The 18,752-nt window shown below is 41.5% G+C and overlaps 1 protein-coding gene across 1 annotated transcript in view; it reads right to left on the bottom strand.

The window, feature by feature from the left end:
• The window catches only part of DTNB (dystrobrevin beta), a 238,797-nt gene extending 220,355 nt beyond the window's left edge, over positions 1–18,442 (bottom strand). Inside the window, exon 1 of the mRNA XM_052649361.1 lies at positions 18,358–18,442. The gene's annotated coding sequence lies outside the window, so the exon portion shown is untranslated. The remainder of the gene's footprint in view (positions 1–18,357) is intronic.
• Between the last annotated feature and the right edge of the window lie 310 nt (positions 18,443–18,752).

Genomic DNA, 18,752 nt, shown 5'->3' with positions numbered 1-18,752 from the left:
TAACAATTCTGTGATGCATGCATGCATAATTGAACAATTAAGTAAACAGATGGCAGATGGTGACATGTGAGGTTACAGATAAGCAAGATGAGAAGCCAGAATGATCCAGGTGGTAATGGAATGAACCACAACTGGAGACATCACTGTGAGTTCATGGTGAATGCATATATAGATATACAGTTACAAATAAAAGTGTTTGTAGGTATATTTATGTATATTCATTAGTATACACATATATATCTCCTTCCCTGATGGCTCATCAGGTAAAGAACCTGCCTGTAATGCAGGAGACACGGAAGATTTGGGTTTGATTCCTGGGTTGGGAAGATCCCCTGAAAGAGGGCATGGCAACCCACTCCAGTATTCTTGCCTGGAGAATCCCCATGGACAAAGGAGCCTGGTGGGCTGCAGTCCACAGGGTCGCAAAGAGTCGGACGCTACTGAGCACTGAGCACATACATGTCCTCGCTCTGGCAACTGAGAGGACCTAGAAAACAACAGTACCACAAGCAAGGAGCAGCTTTAGGGTCCAAATTTTTGTTTATAATACTGTTCTCCAAGAAAAAGGAACCAGGGCTCCTCAGAGAAATGCCTGAGGCAGGAAATACACAAGATGAGCATGGATTGTCTTGCATTGATAGTAGAGAAAGAAGTTCTGGGAGGAAAAAACCATATGATAGGAGTATATCAAAGGGACACAGAGGACAACTGAAAAAGCTCCCAATGGCCAACTATGGAAAAATTCAGCAACAAAATTTAATTAAGTATTAATAGTATCTTTAAGTTGATACTAACACAAATGAGTGGATAAATTAATAAAGAATCAACAATATTCTGTGCAGAAAAGTTCCAAATAACCTACACAGAGACTCTGCCCTGAAGAAGGTGGAATGCAACTCTCCCTTCCTTAAATGTGAATTGCACACAGTGACTTCCTTCCAAAGAGGTGATGGGGAAGAGGGAAATAACTTGACAGTGGAGACCCCTGAGAAACACTACCTCAGCCAAGTGATTAAGTTCAAGGTCAACAGTGATAAACCATGTGGACAATAGGTACACTTGACATGATGTGATGAAAATGGCATTTTATCTCTGTGGTCTTCCTACCCAAAACCTATAAACCTCTTCTAATCATGAGGAAAACATCAGGCAAATCTCAGTTGAGGGGAAATCTACAAAATACCTGACCAGTACTCCTCAAAACTTTGGAAGGAATGATGCTAAAGCTGAAACTCCAGTACTTTGGCCACCTCATGCGAAGAGTTGACTCATTGGAAAAGACTTTGATGCTGGGAAGGATTGGGGGCACGAAGAGAAGGGGACGACCGAGGATGAGATGGCTGGATGGCATCACTGACTCGATGGACGCGAGTCTGAGTGAACTCCGGGAGTGGGTGATGGACAGGGAGGCCTGGCGTGCTGCGATTCATGGGGTCGCAAAGAGTCGGACACGACTGAGCGACTGAACTGAACTGAACTGAACTCCTCAAAACTGTCTTGTTTCATCAAAAACTTGACCAGCAAAGTCTGAGAAGCTGACAACCGTAGAGAAGTCTAAAGAGACATGACAACTAAATGTAATGTGGTATCCTAGATGGGATTCTGGAACTGAAAAAGGCCTTTAAGTAAACACTAAGGAAATCTGAATAAACTATGGATTTTAGTTAATAATAAATAACATATCATTGGTTCATTAACTGCAACAAATGAACCACACTAGTGTAAGATGCTAATAACAGAGGAAACAGGGTATAGGATGCATTAGGAACTCTCTGTTATTGTTCAATTTTTCAGTAAATCTAAAACTTCTAAAAAAATACAGTTTAGGGACTTCCCTGGCAGTCCATTGCTTAGGACTCTGAGCTTCCGCTGCCAAGGGCATAGGTTTAATCCCTGATGGGGAAACTAAGAGCCCACACGCCAAGAAGTGTGGCAAAAAAAAAAAAAAGTTTTAAAGACAGTACAATTAAATTATTTCTTTTCCTTTATTCTCTTATCTGATTAAAAAAGCAACTGCTTTTTAATGCAATATAGGTAAAACAGTATCTATAAAATTGTATTGTTGGGCCTATAATATATAGACTTCATTAATAAGACATAACAATCTAAAATGTCTATGTATCTAACCACAGTGCCTCAAAATACACTAAGCAAAAACTGAAAGAACTGAAAAGGAAAAACAGACTTACCCACACTTTTACCTGGGAGATTTCAGCACTCCTCTGTAATGGATACAAGTAGAAACCCAAGATGGATATGGCAGGACTAAACTTCACTATCAGCCAACTAGATCTAATTGACGTTTGTGAAATAATCCATCCAATAATGACAAAATCAAATTCTTTACAAGTGCACATAAAACATGCATCAGAAATTCAGAAAAACTAAATTCCTCTGTAGATGAAAGTAGGATAATGTGACTGCGGGGGGGATACCAACTCTATTAGCTTTGATTTGGGTGCAGTGTATTTTCTTTATGCTTTATATGTTCTGTTTCATAATAAAATTTTAAGTCAGTAAGGGTATATCTTCTTTCCTTTAATGCTTTGCAAGGTTAAAGAGGCAGGTCTCCATATGTTATGAAAATGAACTCTACCAAAAACCGTAACCTCCGAACTTGTATTCAAACCAACAGGAATACTCACAAACTCCATAATTTGGTATAATATTTATTACTTCAAATCCTCAGCAATTTCTTCTATGAGTGTTTAAACATTATTTGCTAACAAAGGATGGATTTTCAGCTTGTCACCAAATTAGAATTGTTCATTTGTCTTTGTATTATTACAGTCAGTTTTGCTAAAACAGGAAGAAGAAAAGTTCATGGATTTTTTTTTTCTTTTACTCTTTTTTATAGTTCATTCAGCTCAGTCGCTCAGACATGTCCAACTCTTTGCGACTGCATGAACCACAACATGCCAGGCCTTCCTGTCTATCACCAACTCCCAGAGTTCACCCAAACTCATGTCCATCAAGTCAGTGGTGCCATCCAACCATCTCATCCTCTATCGTCCCCCTTCTCCTTCTGCCTTCAATCTTTCCCAGCACCAGGGTCTTTTCAAATGAGTCAGCTCTTCGCATTAGGTGGCAAAAGTACTGGAGTTTCAGCTTCAGCACCAGTCCTTCCAATGAACATCCAGGACTGATTTCCTTTAGGATGGACTGGTTGGATCTCCTTGCAGTCCAAGGGACTCTCAAGAGTCTTTCTTCTCCAATACCACAGTTTAAAAGCATCAATTCTTCAGCGTTCAGCTTTTTTTATAGTCCAACTCTCACATCCATACATGACTACTGGAAAAACCATAGCCTTGACTAGACGGATCTTTGTTGACAAAGTAATGTCTCTGCTTTTTAATATGCTATCCAGGTTGATCACAACTTTCCTTCCAAGGAGTACACGTCTTTTAATTTCATGGCTGCAATCACAATCTGCAGTGATTTTGGAGCCCAAAAAATAAAGTCTGTCACTGTTTCCCCATCTATTTCCCATGAAGTGATGGGACCAGATGCCATGATCTTGGTTTTCTGAATGTGGAGCTTTAAGCCAACTTTTTCATTCTCCTCGTTCACCCTCATCCAGAGGCTCTTTAGTTCTTCTTCATTTTCTGCCGTAAGGGTGGTGTCACCTGCATATCTGAGGTTATTAATATTTATCCCGGCAATCTTGATTCCAGCTTGTGCTTCCTCCAGCCCAGCGTTTCTCATGATGTACTCTGCATATAAGTTAAATAAGCAGGGTGACAATATACAGCCTTGACGTACTCCTTTTCCTATATTTGGAACCAGTCTGTTGTTCCATGTCCAGTTCTAACTGTTGCTTCCTGACCTGAGTACAGGTTTTTTAAGAGGCAGGTCAGGTGGTCTGGTATTCTCATCTCTTTCAGAATTTTCCACAGTTTATTGTGATCCACACAGTCAAAGGCTTGGGCATAGTCAACCAAGCAGTAGTAGGTGTTTTTCTGAAACTCTCTTTTTCCATGATCCAGCAGATGCTGGCAATTTGATCTCTGGTTCCTCTGCCTTTTCTAAAACCAGCTTGAACATCTGGAAGTTCACAATTCACGTATTGCTGAAGCCTGGCTTGGAGAATTTTGAGCATTACTTTACTAGCGTGTGAGATGAGTGCAACTGTGCAGTACTTTGAGCATTCTTTGCCACTGCCTTTCTTTTGGATTGGAATGACCTTTTCTAGTCCTGTGGCCACTGCTGAGTTTTCCAAATTTGCTGGCATATTGAGTGCAGCGCTTTCACAGCATTATCTTTTAGGATTTGAAATAGCTCAACTGGAATTCCATTACCTCCACTAGCTTTGTTCGTAGTGATGCTTTCTAAGGCCCACTTGACTTCACATTCCAGGATGTCTGGCTCTAGATGAGTGATCACACCACTGTGATTATCTGGGTCATGAAGATCTTTTTTGTACATTGCTTCTGTGTATTCTTACCACCTCTTCTTAATATCTTCTGCTTGTGTTAGGTCCATACCATTACCTTGGACATGGGGTAACTCCTCTCGGCCGCCGCCCCGACCTTGGACGTGAGGTAGCTCCTCTCACTCTTTGTTATAAGCAGTAATTAATTAATTTTGGCCACACTGGGTCTTCGTTGCTGCACACAGGCTTTCTCTAGTCGCAGCAAGCAGGGGCTACTCTCTAGTTGCAATGCACAGGCTTCTCCTGCTGCGGAGCACAGCCTCTAGATGCACAGGCTTCAGCAGTTGTGGCTCCTGGGCTCTGGAGCGCTGGCTTACTAGTTGCAGCACAGCTGCTCTGTGGCATGTAGGCTCTTCCCAGACCAGGGATTGAACCCACAACTCTTGCAGTGACAGGCAGATTCTTAATCACTGGACCACCAGGGAAGTCCTGTCATTTACTCTTTAAGTAAGAAATCTCCAGAAACTTATAAAAATATATGAACTTAATAAAATTTTAAGATATTAATTAGCATATGACTATAACTGTGCCTCATAAAAGCTTAGTAAGTTTGTCTTCATATTCCGAATGCTTTTTTAAAAAATATCTCAACTGAACAGATTAGCCTCATACTACCATTAAGCAAATACCTTAAAGCACAAATATACTCAATGTAACATATAACCTATATACCAAAGAGTATTTTTAACAATTTTAAGGGGTTTTGTACTTTTTTTTTTACCAATTCCTCTTCCATCTGCTTCGATCATTTGTTTTGTACTTTACATCTGACTGAAAACAAGCTCATAATATAAACAGAAGTACCAGCTCTGTTTGCTTCCTGCTGTTCATGTGTCCTTGCATTGGTACTTCAATCTTCAGTTGAATCTGAAACTTCAATCTGCAGATTCTTTGCAGGAATCTTTTTAAGCCCTTTGTCTATTCAATCAGTAAGGTTCATATCATGCAAATGAGATAATACTGTACACACTGAAAAACTCCTAAACCAGACAGAGGTTAACTGTAACACATCCAAACAGGATTTTAGCAAACAAATATGGAGGTTCACACTGTCAGCCCCTCCAGGTGGTAGTGTCCCCCCAATCCTCCCCCTGGCTACTTCACTTTCTGTACCTGATGTATATTATCAGATATACAGGTGGAGTTAAGTGTCAACCTCTAGTTTGCTGCTGCTGCTGCTGCTAAGTCCCCTCAGTCGTGTCCGACTCTGTGCAACCCCATAGACGGTAGCCCACAAGGCTCCCCCGTCCCTGGGTTTCTCCAGGCAAGAACACTGGAGTGGGCTGCCATTTCCTTCTCCAATGCATGAAAGTGAAAACTGAAAGTGAAGTCACTCAGTCGTGTCCAACTCTTTGTGACCCCATGGACTGCAGCCCACCAGGCTCCTCCATCCATAGGATTTTCCAGGCCAAGAGTGCTGGAGTGGGGTGCCATTGCCTTCTCCAGTCAACCTATAGTTTAAATATCAGCAAAATTGATTGCCCATTTTTTTTCTTGTTATACCCTGCCTAGAGGATCAGTTTGCATACCACCTACTTTGGGAACATTACTCTTGAAAAACTAAGAGTGAGAAGATGAGACTGTGCTAGGCCTGAGAAGTAAATAAGGAATGTGAATGGTAGAATCAGATGAGGAAATTTACAGCCTACGTGGTTAGTTAGCTTGGCCTAACGCTGCAAAGCTAGTAATTTTCTAGTTCTCTTCCCACTATGTCACATCGGCCCCTCCAGAGCAAACATGAAGACTCCAGGACTGGGGAAAAATCACGTGCCCAGACCCTGGGGCTGGGCAGGCCTTAGGTCTCAGTGAAACAGGGCCTGGAGGCCAGTGCAACAAAACGTCTGGGCCCTCATCAGTCCCGTCAGGGAAACAATGCATTATGCTAAGTCCGCAGGCAGAAGTTAACAAACTCCACAGTAAAGACTAAAGGAAAGAAAGCAGGCTCCAGAAAGGTTTCCAGAAAGTCTCTACACTGCACCTAAGTGTAAATATCCTTCACTTCCCATGGATTGTTTTGTCGATTAACTTCTAGTTCTCAGTTACTTCAAAGCATCTAGGTATGGAAACTTCGTGTGCAAGTCCACTCTCTCCCAGCAAAACTCCTGTCAGCTTTTCCCTGGATGTTCCTTCAACTAAGAAGTCAGAGATGGCTGAGCTTGTCACAATAAGTCCTTAACCAGAACTAGTCAAATTTCCCTAAAAGAGAATTAACTTCCTTGCTTATTTCAGGAAAATTCTCAACTGTTCTTCCCCAAATACTTTTCTTTTTCAGATTATATATATCTAAAAAACCAAAAAAGCCAGGGAAAGTAAACATTTGGGAAGCCCTAGAGATTCGGTTTTTTGATTTGTTTTGGTTTGGGGGTTTTTTGTTCGATTTTACAAATCTGAAAAAGTTCTCTAAAGTTTCAATAAAAAATATTCAATGACTGCACTCCATTACTACACAGAGCTCTGAATAGCAAATATCACTTCTCAGGGCTATGGTAACTGTTTGTTTGTTTGTTTGTGGCCCTGCCTAGTGGCTTGTGGGATCCTCGTTACCTCTGTGTATATGCTCAGTCACTCAGTCCTGTCTGACTCTTTGTGATCCCAGGGGCTGTAGCCCACCAGGCTCCTCTGTCCATAAAATTTTCCAGGCAAGAATACTAGAATGGGTTGCCATTTCCTCCTTCAGGGGATCTTCCAACCCAGGCCTTGAATCTGTGTCTCCTGAGGCTCCTGCATTGCAGGCAGATTCCCTACCACTTGAACCAAACTGACCAAACCCTGGCACCCTACAGTGGAAGTATGGGGTCCTAACCAGGAATCCCCTACAGTAACTGTTAAAATAAATAATGCAAAGCATTTAGCACAATGCCTGGCACAAAATAAAAGCCTAATAAATGTTAGCTGCTATTACTATCATTATGATTGTTATTAATGTTATTATGTAACTACTCTTTTGAATGATGCCTAGGCTAGAATTCTATTGACAAGACCCCTTTTTCTTAACTGATAGTTCTGATTTATTTAAAAGTATAAAAATATAGAGTTGGAAGGAGAATACATAGTTTGTCATAATCATTTGCAATATTTTAAATGTGGAATAGAGAAAGGGTTTTAACAAAACTGAAAGGAGGTAAAGAGGTAGAAAGGCAGTGTGCCCAAGCCACCAGAAAATAGAATATAAGAAAACAGGGACGAGGGAGTTCCCCAGTGGTCTGGTGGTTAGAATTCTGGGCTTTTACTGCCCTGGCCCGGGGTTCAATCACTGGTTGGGGAATTGAGATCCTGAAAGCTGAGTGACATAGCCAGAAGAAAAAAAAAGAAAATTGGAGAAAAGTAAGGCACAAAAAATAGAAACAGACACCTTTAGTCTGCTAAATACAAACCTCACAGTTTTTCCTAAAATCTGCCACAGGCTGCTTAGTTCATAAACAGGAAATTTTAGTTCTCAGCAAAGATACTAAACTACTTACCTAGTAAGGAAACACTGAAAGCGTATGACCAATAAAGGGTACATTCTTGAAATGTCATACAAAGCTTTAGTTTTCACATTCATCAGATCAGTTCAATCACTCAGTTGTGTCCGACTCATTCCAACCGCATGGACTGCAGCACGCCAGGCCTCCCTGTCCATCACCAACTCCCAGAGCCTACTCAAACTCACGTCCATCAAGTTGGTGATGCCATCCAACCATCTCATCCTCTGTCGTCCCCTTCTCCTCCTGCCCTCAATCTTTCCCAGCCTCAGGGTCTTTTCAAATGAATCAGTTCTTCGCATCAGGTGGCCAAAGTATTGGAGTTTCAGCTTCAACATCAGTCCTTCCAATGAATATTTAGGACTGATTTCCTTTAGGATGGACTGGTTGGATCTCCTTGCAATCCAAAGGACTCTTAAGAGTCTTCTCCAACACCACAGTTCAAAAGCATCAATTCTTCAGTGCTCAGCTTTTTTTATAGTCCAGCTCTCACATCCATACATGACTACTGCAAAAACCATAGCTTTGACTAGATGGACCTTTGTTGGCAAAGTAATGTCTCTGCTTTTTAATATGCTCTCTAGGTTGATCATAGCTTTTCTTCCAAGGAGTAAGCATCTTTTAATTTCATGGCTGCAGTCACCATCTGCAGTGATTCTGGAGCCCCTCAAAAATAAAGTCTGTCACTATTTCCATTGCTTCGCCATCTATTTCCCATGAAGTGATGGGACCAGATGCCATGATCTTAGTTTTTTGAATGTTGAGTTTTAAGCCAACTTTTTCACTCTCCTCTTTCACCCTCATCAAGAGGCTCTTTAGTTCTCCTTTGCTTTCTGCCATAAGGGTGGTGTCATCTGCATGTCTGAGTTTACTGCTATTTCTCCCGGCAATCCTGATCCCAGCCTGTGCCTCATCCAGCCCAGCATTTCGCATGATGAACTCTACATTTACGTTAAATAAGCAGGGTGACAATATACAGCTTTGACATACTACTTTCCTGATTTGGAACCAATTTGTTGTTCCATGTCCAGTACTAACTGTTGCTTCTTGACCTGTATACAGATTTCTCAGGAGGCAGGTAAGGTGGTCTGGTATTCCCATCTCTTTAAGAATTTTTCACAGTTTGTTGTGATCCACACAGTCAAATTCATATTCATACTTCAAAAAAAAAGTATCCTTGTTAGTTATTTCTATAACTATAGTTTAAAACCCTAAAAAGGGTTTGTTTGGTTTTTTTTAGAAAGATATATAAGAATTACTTTTTCAAATGACTTTAGAATTAAGTGAAAAAAGGAAGACCGGTTAAATGTGTTCCAACCTAAATCAAATTATTTGTATTTCTTTTTTATCACAAATGCAGTGTGCAGCCTTCACACCAAAATCCTGGATGTTAATTTCATTTCTAAGTTCTCATATTTTTAATGACATTTAAGATGTTGGTAGCAATGATTAATTATCAGCTACAAAAACCATAAGCAAAGCAACAGAGAATCAGAATATGAGGGCTGAGAAATAACCTAACCCAGGTCTCATATTTTGCACATCCAAATAAATAAAATGTCTAGTCTCAGGCCATATTTGTACTTCACAATAAATAAACAGAGATAGTAACCCAGAACCCCTAACTACTGGTCAATTATACCACCTTTTTAGATGTGAAAACACTAAGATAATTTTTCGGCCTATGGTCTGTAGGGAAGCTTTATAAACAACAAATTAAAACCACAAATCTAAAACTTTAATGCACCAAAAGGTACTTTTTTTTTTCTTAAGTTTTAAAAGAGGGACATCCCTAGTGGTCCAATCGCTAAAACTCTGAGCTCCCAATGCAGGAGGCCCGGGTTTGATCCTGAGTCAGGGATCTAAATCCCACATGCTGCAACTAAGAGTCTGCATGCCCAAACTAAAACCCAGCACAGCCAAATAAACATTTTTTTTTAATTTTTTTTAAGAAAAGCCACAAACTGGAAAAAGAAATTTGAAGCCATCTATGTGAAATATTAGCATCAAAAATGTATTTTAAAATTAGAAATCAATATGAAAAAAGACAATCAGCACAACAGAAGAACAGGTAAATGATAAAAACAAGCAAATCACAGAAGAGGAAAACTCAAGAGCCCATTAAAAACACAGAGCAATGTTCAAACTCACCAGTAATCAGAAAAACATGTAATATTAATATAAAAATATAAAAATAAGATTGCATGGTATATCCAGCAGATTTGCAAAATTATAAAGTCTAAAACACTAAGGGTTGACAAGGCAGGGAAGGGCCAGAAGTCATACAACACTAGTGTGAATGTTAATTGGGAAACCACTTCAGAGTGGAATCTAGCAACTACCACAAAGGTTGAAGATGCGCATGGCATGCATACCAGTGGGTTGCTCCAAGCACACACTATAAAAGACGTGCACTGTGCACACAGACATGACAAGAATATTCAAAACAACATTTTCTGTAACAGCAAGAAAACAAACCAGAGCACAAATTATCAATCCACAGGAAAACATAAAAATAAACTGTGACATAGCCCAATAACAGAATCCTGTACAGCCAAGAGGATGAATCCACTAGAGCTGCATACGGGCTTCCTTGATGGCTCAGCTGGTAAAGAATCCGCCTGCAACGCAGGAGACCCCAGTTCGATTCCTGGGTCAGGACGATCCTCTGGAGAAGGGATAGGCTACCTACTCCAGCATTCTTGGGCTTTCCTTGTGGCTCAGTTGGTAAAGAATTCATCTGCAATGTGGGAGACCTGGGTTCGATCCCTGGGTTGGGAAGATCCCCTCGAGAAGGGAAAGGCTATCCACTCCAGTAGTCTGGTCTGGAGAATTCCATGGACACAGTCTATGGGGTTGCAGCACACGACGGAGCGACTTTCACTTTCAGAGCAACATATAGTCCATATGGATGGGTCTCAAAATACTGAAAGGAACAAAAAAAGCTACAAAAAGACATACTTAATACCATTAATATAGAGGGTTTTTTAATGCAAAACAATAATATACATTTTAGGGCTATTTACATATGTAATGAAAGTATGAAAATATGTACAGGAGTGAAAAGCATCAAATACAGAACAGTGATTCCCTCAGAAGGGGAGGAGAATACAACTGGGAAGGAGTGGAGGTTCAACTTTAAAAGGAACCTAGTTTCTTAAAAGCGGTGTGTATACAGGTATTCACTATTTTTATTCTCTATACCTCTTTGAGGGCCAATATTTCACAATATTTAAAAAGTTTAAGGAAAATAAACTCAAGGTCCAAAAATAGTTTACTGGGGAGACCACATGCTTAATCATGATACTATTTATTCTATTTTTGTTTGCACAGTTTAAAAAGGTGTAGTCACTATAAGAAACTGCTCAAGAACATGTAAAACATCACACTGGTGAAAAAGCAACAGAGTACCTGGCTAAAGGAAGAGTCTTTCATGGCAACCACATTAGAGACACAAAGTGGTCATATCACCATGCTCAGGGATCATTTGGGTAAGCCAAAAACAAGGCCCAAGTTGAACTTGGAACATAAAAGTCTTGTTTAGAGACAGCATGTAGAAAGAACATGGGCTTTAAAGTCGGACCTGGTTCAAATATCACTCCTATCACTAATTAGCTGTGCTGACCTAAACAAGTTGTAACTTCTCTGAGCTCTTTTTCCTTACCCAAACATTGCAGATGTTTCCACAGTTGTAAAGTTTAAAGTGTAGCCATTATCTTGAAAATCTTTTGACATACAGTAGCCTGTATGTCAGTAGTTGTTATTAGTTTCAGAAGAAAGTCTCTCTAGCAAGTAGAGACAGAGCAAGCAGAGATTAAAAAACAAAAAACAAAAAACTTAAAGAGTCTAGAAAAAGAAACCAGGAAGAAGCTGGAATGGTTAGGGGCTAAAAAAAGTCCTTACAGAGTCCCAAAAGTTACCCCCACAAAAAAAAAAAAAAAAAAATTTTTTTTTTTTACTGTACACTATGTTATTATAGTGAGGCTTAGTTACAGGAATATTTAGTCCAAACCTAATTATTGCTGAAATGCTGCAATATAACATACAATATAGCTTATATATAATATTATTAATAGGCTTCCCAGGTGGCTCAGTGGTAAAGAATGCCAATGCAGGAGATACACGCTTGATCCCTAGGTTGAGAAGATCCCCTGGAAAAGGAAATGGCAACCCATGCCAGTATTCTTGCCTGGAAAATCCCATGAACAGAGGAGCCTGGTGGTCTACAGTCCATGGGGTTGCAAAAGAGTTGGACTTAGAAACAATAACAATATTGTTAATACATAAAAACTCAAGATCAAAATGTATTTTCTTTAAAGGTTCATTTAATGTTAAAAATGCATTAACAAGTAAATCATACAATGTATCTGTTTCTCTCAGTTATCTACAACTCAGAAAGGTCTGTCCTACTGTTAACATACTAAAAAGAAAACAATGATAATTTCAACAAATGCCAAAAAAGCCCTCAATAAAACTCAACACCCAATAAAAACATAAACCTAGAAGGAAACTTCCTTAAATTGACAAAAGACATCTACCAGAAACCTTTAGTAAGTATCATATCTAATAGTGAAACACTGGAAGCATTTCCATTCAGGAAAAAGACTAAAATGCCCGTTATCATTGGGCATTCAACTTTTCCTATTCAACTTTTGCTCTGGAGGGTCTAGGCATTGCAATAACACAAAAAAACAAGATAAGTGGTATAAGCTTAGTAAGGCGCCTGATCAGTTAAGTCTTCCAGTCAAAGCAGCACAGTAAATAAACACTTGACTGTATCCCCTTTGCTCCAAATACACTGTAAAAGATATGTTTTAATATATTTATAAGCTACTTAAAAGGCTCAAAAACAAGATAAGCCTCCACCTGGAGCAGAAACAGAACAGATACACAAAACTGTGAGCCGGACCAAAGCCACAGGTTTGCTGGACTCTCGAGTCTAGAACAAGTGTAGACTTCCTGCAAGGCCACAGTGACACAGAGCCAAGGAGCTGCAGAAACAGGGGACACTTGAGCCAGATTCACTGTTCAAAGTCAAGGATGAGGCTAGAGCTCAAAGGAAGCTAAAAAATATCACTGTCTGTCTCTGCCTAGAACTATGGCTTATATGGTGCTCAGGGCTCTGAAAGGCGAGAAGATAAAAACACAGCCTCACGACCAGGAATTGAACCAAGACACTTACACACTGTGAGTGGATCTAAAATAGCCCAAATTACCTCAAAGAGCAGGACTCTGACCATTACCAGATCTGATTTCTTGGCCAGAGTCCAGTCAATCAATGGAAGCACTTGAAATATCACCAGAGAAGGGTGACCACAGAACTAAGAGAAACAAAATCAGCAGTTCTCGTCCTCTTTTTTTTTTTCAGTCTGCAAATCAAAACTTCAAAACATATAGAAATATAATGCTAAGAAAGACAGCCCATAAAAGCAACAATGAGAATATAAATCTATACCAGATGAAGTTTAATTTTACAGAACTGTCTGACAAAGACTTATTTTTCAAAGTACATTTAGGGTGCTAGGATATATGCTTTTTTAAATTACTGGGAGTGCAAAACTGGACAGCCACTTTGGAAGACAGGCAGTTTCTTACAAAGCTAAACATACCATCCAGCAATCATGCTTCTAGGTATTTACTCAAGAAAGCTGAAAACCTATGTCCACACAAAAACCTGCACTTTAATATTTATAGAAGCTTTATTCATAACTGCCAAAAGCTAGAAGTAGCCAACATATCCCTCAACAGATGAATGGATAAACAAAACTCTGGTACTTTTCATACAATGAATTATTATTCAGCAATAAAAAGAAAGAAGCTATCAAGCCAAGAAAAGACACAGAGGAAACTTAAAAGCATAATGCTAAGTGACAGAGACCAGTCTGAAAGGCTACAATACTATATCATCCAAACTATATGACATTCTGGAAACGACAAAACTATAGACACAGTAAAATGATCAGTGGCTACCAGGAGCTCAGAAGAAGGGAAGGAGGAATAAATGGGTGGAATACAGGGGATCTGGGGGGCAGTGAAATTATTCTGTGTGATACCACAATATTTCACAAAGTGTCACGTGATAATATTCTGCATTTGTCAAACCGCAGAGAACTGCACTACACAAAAGAGCAGAACTCTAGTATAAAAATGAACTTAGGTTAATAATAATGTATCATATTTATCCACCAGTTGTCACAAATATAGTAAAAAATGTTGTATGATTTCACTTATGTGAAGTACCTCTAGCAGTCAAGTTCACAGAGACAAAAAGCAGAATGGTGGTTGCCAGGGGCTGGAGGGAGAAAAGAACGGGAAGTTAGTGTTTAATGGATACAGAGTTTCAGTTGAGAAAGATAAAAATGGAAATGGAATCCATTCTGTAACTGGAGAGTGATGGTTAGACAACAATGTAAATATACTTAATGCCACAGAACTGTACAATTAACAACGATGAAAATAGTACATTTTATGTTATGCATATTTTACCACAATAAAAACAAAAAATATGAGAGGAACTTCCCTGGTGGTCCAGTGGCCAAGACTCAGCACTCCCAATGCAAGGGGCCTGGGTTCAATCCCTGGTCAGGGATCTAGATCACACATGTCACAACTAAGACCTGGCACAGCTAAATAAATAATTTAAAAAGATAAAAATGAGAAAAAGTGTTGAAAAAGTGGTTATCCAAATTGAAAAAAAAATCATCACTCCATTATTCCATATAGGAACACCACACAGAAAGCAAAACCTTTTTTTAAATTTTAGAAGAAAATACAGATATATCTAATTCATACCCTGGGGCAGAGAAAATTACTTAAACTAGACAGGGAAACAAACTTTTTTTTTATTTAATGGAAATTTTTTCATAAACACATTAAAATGTAAAACTTGTAAACAACGGAAGACATTGTTAACAAGCCTCTGACTGGCAGGATGCACTGGGAGAACATTAAGCCCACCTATGAATTAGTATCAAAAGTAACCTAACTGTCCCACAGCGAGCAAAGGACACAGAAACATTGACTTAAGTCTACAAATGAACACTACTCAGCATTTAAAAATAAATGAACCAGAGCTTCACGTAGCAACATGGTTAAATCTCCATCAACTAATTTAAAGCATATACTCCTCTGACCCAGAAATTCTCCTTTTCACTCACTACCACAATGTGTAAAATGGCAAACAGCTGTAATGGCCATTAATGAGCCGAGGATTAAATAAACTATTGTACAATATGTACTACATATGGGATTGTGTAGGAATCAAGAAGAATCAGGTAGATCTTTGTGTTCCATCATGGAAAGATCTCAGGCATTCTGTTAGAATGTTGCAGACCAGTGTGTACAGTATCATGTCATTAATGTGGATGTGGGGGGAAACCTATTTTTATTACCTATATGTAGATGATAATACATAGGGAAAGGTCTGGAAGGATCACAACAAACTGCTAACTGCAGTTTCAGTGGAGAAGAGAGTGGGTCAAGGGGGGGTTTCTTCTGTATGTTCTGTTTGAGCCTTTTATGAGAAAGTGCGCATTCACGAGCCATTTGCACAGCTGCAGGACACAGCTCCAGGCTGCAGGATGAAACCCCAGGAACTGCCACTCACAGGGATTCCTGTGTGAATGGCAACCCCTAAAACCTGGCAGTACATTTCCTGCACCAATGCCACAGCCCTGATGCTTGTGTAACTAGAAATAAATAAAGTAAGAGGAAATGAGGGTATTGCAAACCAGCATGAGGGAGTTTCTGGAGTGATGTAAATTTCTTTATCTTTGTTGGCATAGTGGTTATAAAGCAGACAGTCCCCAACTTACAATCATTTGACTTATGATTTTTGACTTCACGATGCTGCAAAAGCAATACACATTCAGTGGAACTGCTTCAAATCTGAATTTTGACCCTTTCCCTGGCTAGCAATATGCAGTACGATACTCGTGACACTGGGCAGTGGCAATGATCCACACCTCCTGGTCAGCCACAAGATCACCAGGATAAACAGCTGAGACACTTACAACCACTCTGCTTTTCACTTTCAGTACAGTTTCATTAAATTACATGAAACACTTAACACTTTATTATAACACAGGCATTGTGTTTTAGATGATTTTGCTCAACTGTAGGTTAACGTAAGTGTTCTGAGCATGTTTACGGTAGGCTAGCTTAAGCTATGATGTTTGGTAGACGGGGTGTATTAAATGCATTTTTAACCTACTGTACTTTCAATTTACAGTGGGTTTATCAGACATAACCCCATCAGAAGCTGAGGAAGATTTGTATATACATTTTTCAAACTCCACCAGCTCTGCACAGGACATCTGTGCAAACATCAATAAAGGTGATTTAGAAATAAATGGCAACCCACTCCAGTAATCTTGCCTGGAGAATTCCATGGACAGAGGAGCCTGGCAGGCTACAGTCCATGGGGTCGCAAAGAGTCAGACATGACTGAGCGACAAACACTTCTACTTCTAAATGTAAACTAAGTATATAAATAAATAAAACACAATATTACTGAGAAAATGGAGAACAAGGCATCCTAAAGTACAGCACTGAGGTACCCCAAAATAAGAACTAGTAGACACCTGATGGATGCACTCTTAATTAAGTGTACCACCCTAAAACTAAAGAGAAATTGACTTAGTTCTTCAAGGCTTACCACACAAGGCCAAATTTGAATTAATATTTTATTTTTATACAAGGAAACATAGGTCCTGAGAGATTTAAAGATATAAAGTAAGTGCTTTAAACCAATTCCATTGGTTTTAAATCTGATTTCCTAAGTAGAAATTTTCTCTCTCAGTCATAGTGGACACTCAAAACTCCTGCCAACACTACGCTGACTACACAACTGCCTTCAAAGGTAATTCCACTGATGTATGATAAAAATCCTCCCAGAACTCATAAAAGGTCAAGTTTTAGTTTGGCAGACAAAGTAACCCAACAGGCACTGCAACCCAGGCAACTGAAACAGCAGCCTGGAGCTTGAAGAGTCCAGAAATTCAATGAAGGCAGGAAAAAACGCAGAGTCCCAGCCCTCATGGAAGAGCAGAGTCGCATTCTCTGACCACAGATCTAAGATGCAAGAGCCAAGATAAAAATGAAAGCATGCTCTCTAGACAGACATTTTCCCCTTCCTCAAGTGACAGCAGAGAGAAAGGCCAGGATGGGATGATTTGAAGCAATGACCCTAGGAGTAAGATCCCGGCAGTCAACACAGAATAAAGTCGCGAAGGTGGCAGCACAGCCACAAGATACGACAACTCCATCACCATAGCCACTTGCTTAGCCCAAACCTAAGAACCTCTTACAGGGCAAAAAAGAGAGAGGAAACCTCAGGGACAAAGGAAGTCCATCAGCATCCCTAACATCACACTGATCAACAGTGCTTCACATAAAATAGAGCAAAACCTTGCTTGGTCCATTCATTCATGCAGTATGTTCAGTGCCTGCTGCTTGGGAAGAAAGGGAACTTCCTCTTTCCAATTTCCTTTTTTCCTTCTCTCTCTTTAAATGTTACACAGAAGTGTCTATAAAACTCTCCCAAATACCTCCCACAAGCTTCCTTGACCCTCCTGCTTTAATCCTCAAACCAAGCAATTTTATGGCTCCAATTTCCCAATACTACTGGGAAGAAGACAAAGTGAAAGAGACAAAATTCAAAGCTGCTTTGTATTTCTTACGCAAACCTTTACACCCAAACTGCCAGCACCTAAGTAGCAAATGATGGTTGTGCTTTACACAATTGTGACCCCAGTGCTGACTACGGTTCTCTACCCAAGGTAGTTAACCAACAAACTGTCTGCTGAGGCTGCTGGAAGGTCTTCCTAATCCCAAGGCCTGGCACAGGAATTTAACAGCAAGCATTCGTTAGTTGCATCCTTCCTCCTCTCAGGGACACTTTCCTTAAAAGGGTGACCTCGGTGCACAGGGTCACAGTTAGGCGCCTCGGGAAATAGTGTTTGGGGATGATCTGAAATAAATTCCCTTCCCTCTGCCAGGGCCTGCCTGCCTCACCTGCCCTCTGCCAGGACCTGCCTCCTTCGCCCCCTTCAACACCTAATGCAGAGCCTCCTTCCACCAAGCCGGGCTCGGGCAGCATCACCCTGCGCCCGCACCCCGGCTCCGTGTCCGCCGGCCAAAGCGCGATCGGAACACCGGAGCCCCCTACCCGACCCAGGGCTCAGAGGGCCGGCAACGCCGGCCGGGGAGTCCGCTCCATCCTCTCCGCTCGCCCCTCCAGGGCCGGGAGCGCGGAGCGGTCTCCGTTCACAGCGCGCGCGGTGCAGCGGCCCCGGATCCCGGGGGGCCGTCTCCGCCGCTCCCGGCCCTGCAAACCCCCGCAGGCTGCCGGGGTGCGGGCGCTGCGCGGGTGCCTTCCCGCTCCTTGAGGGCGCGAGGCTCCGGCACCGCGCTCTTCTCCCGCAGCCTGGGGCAGCGGCCGCAAACCCTCGCCGTACTCACTTCCCGGCCGGATCTGGGGGCGTCGAGAAGGACTCCGGCGGCTGCAACCTCCTCCGCCTCCTCCGGCCCGGCCCCCGCGGCTGTGGCGGTGGCGGCGCCCGCTCAGGCCTCGGAGCCGCCCCCGCGGCGAACGTTCTCAGGCACCCGGCTCGCGCCGCTTACCCTCCCGGCACGCGCAGCGAGCCCGCCCCCGGTGCGAGGGCGCGAGGGCGCGAGGGCGCAGGGCTGGGGGCGGGCACGCGCCGCCTGCGCGAGCGCGCGGCTGGGGGCGGGGCTTCCGCCGCGCCGAGGAGGGGGCGGGCCGGCGGGCCGGGTTCCCTTCGAACCCCGCCCCCTGCGGCCCGGTTCCGGGAGGGCGGGGGAAACTTGCCCCCTGCGGGCTTTTCCCGGGAGCG

The sequence above is a fragment of the Budorcas taxicolor genome, chromosome 11 (genome assembly GCF_023091745.1).
Source record: "Budorcas taxicolor isolate Tak-1 chromosome 11, Takin1.1, whole genome shotgun sequence".
Classification (NCBI taxonomy): Eukaryota; Metazoa; Chordata; class Mammalia; order Artiodactyla; family Bovidae; genus Budorcas; species Budorcas taxicolor.
Note: the sequence above shows the minus strand (reverse complement) of the source record. Positions and strands in the feature narration are given on the sequence as shown.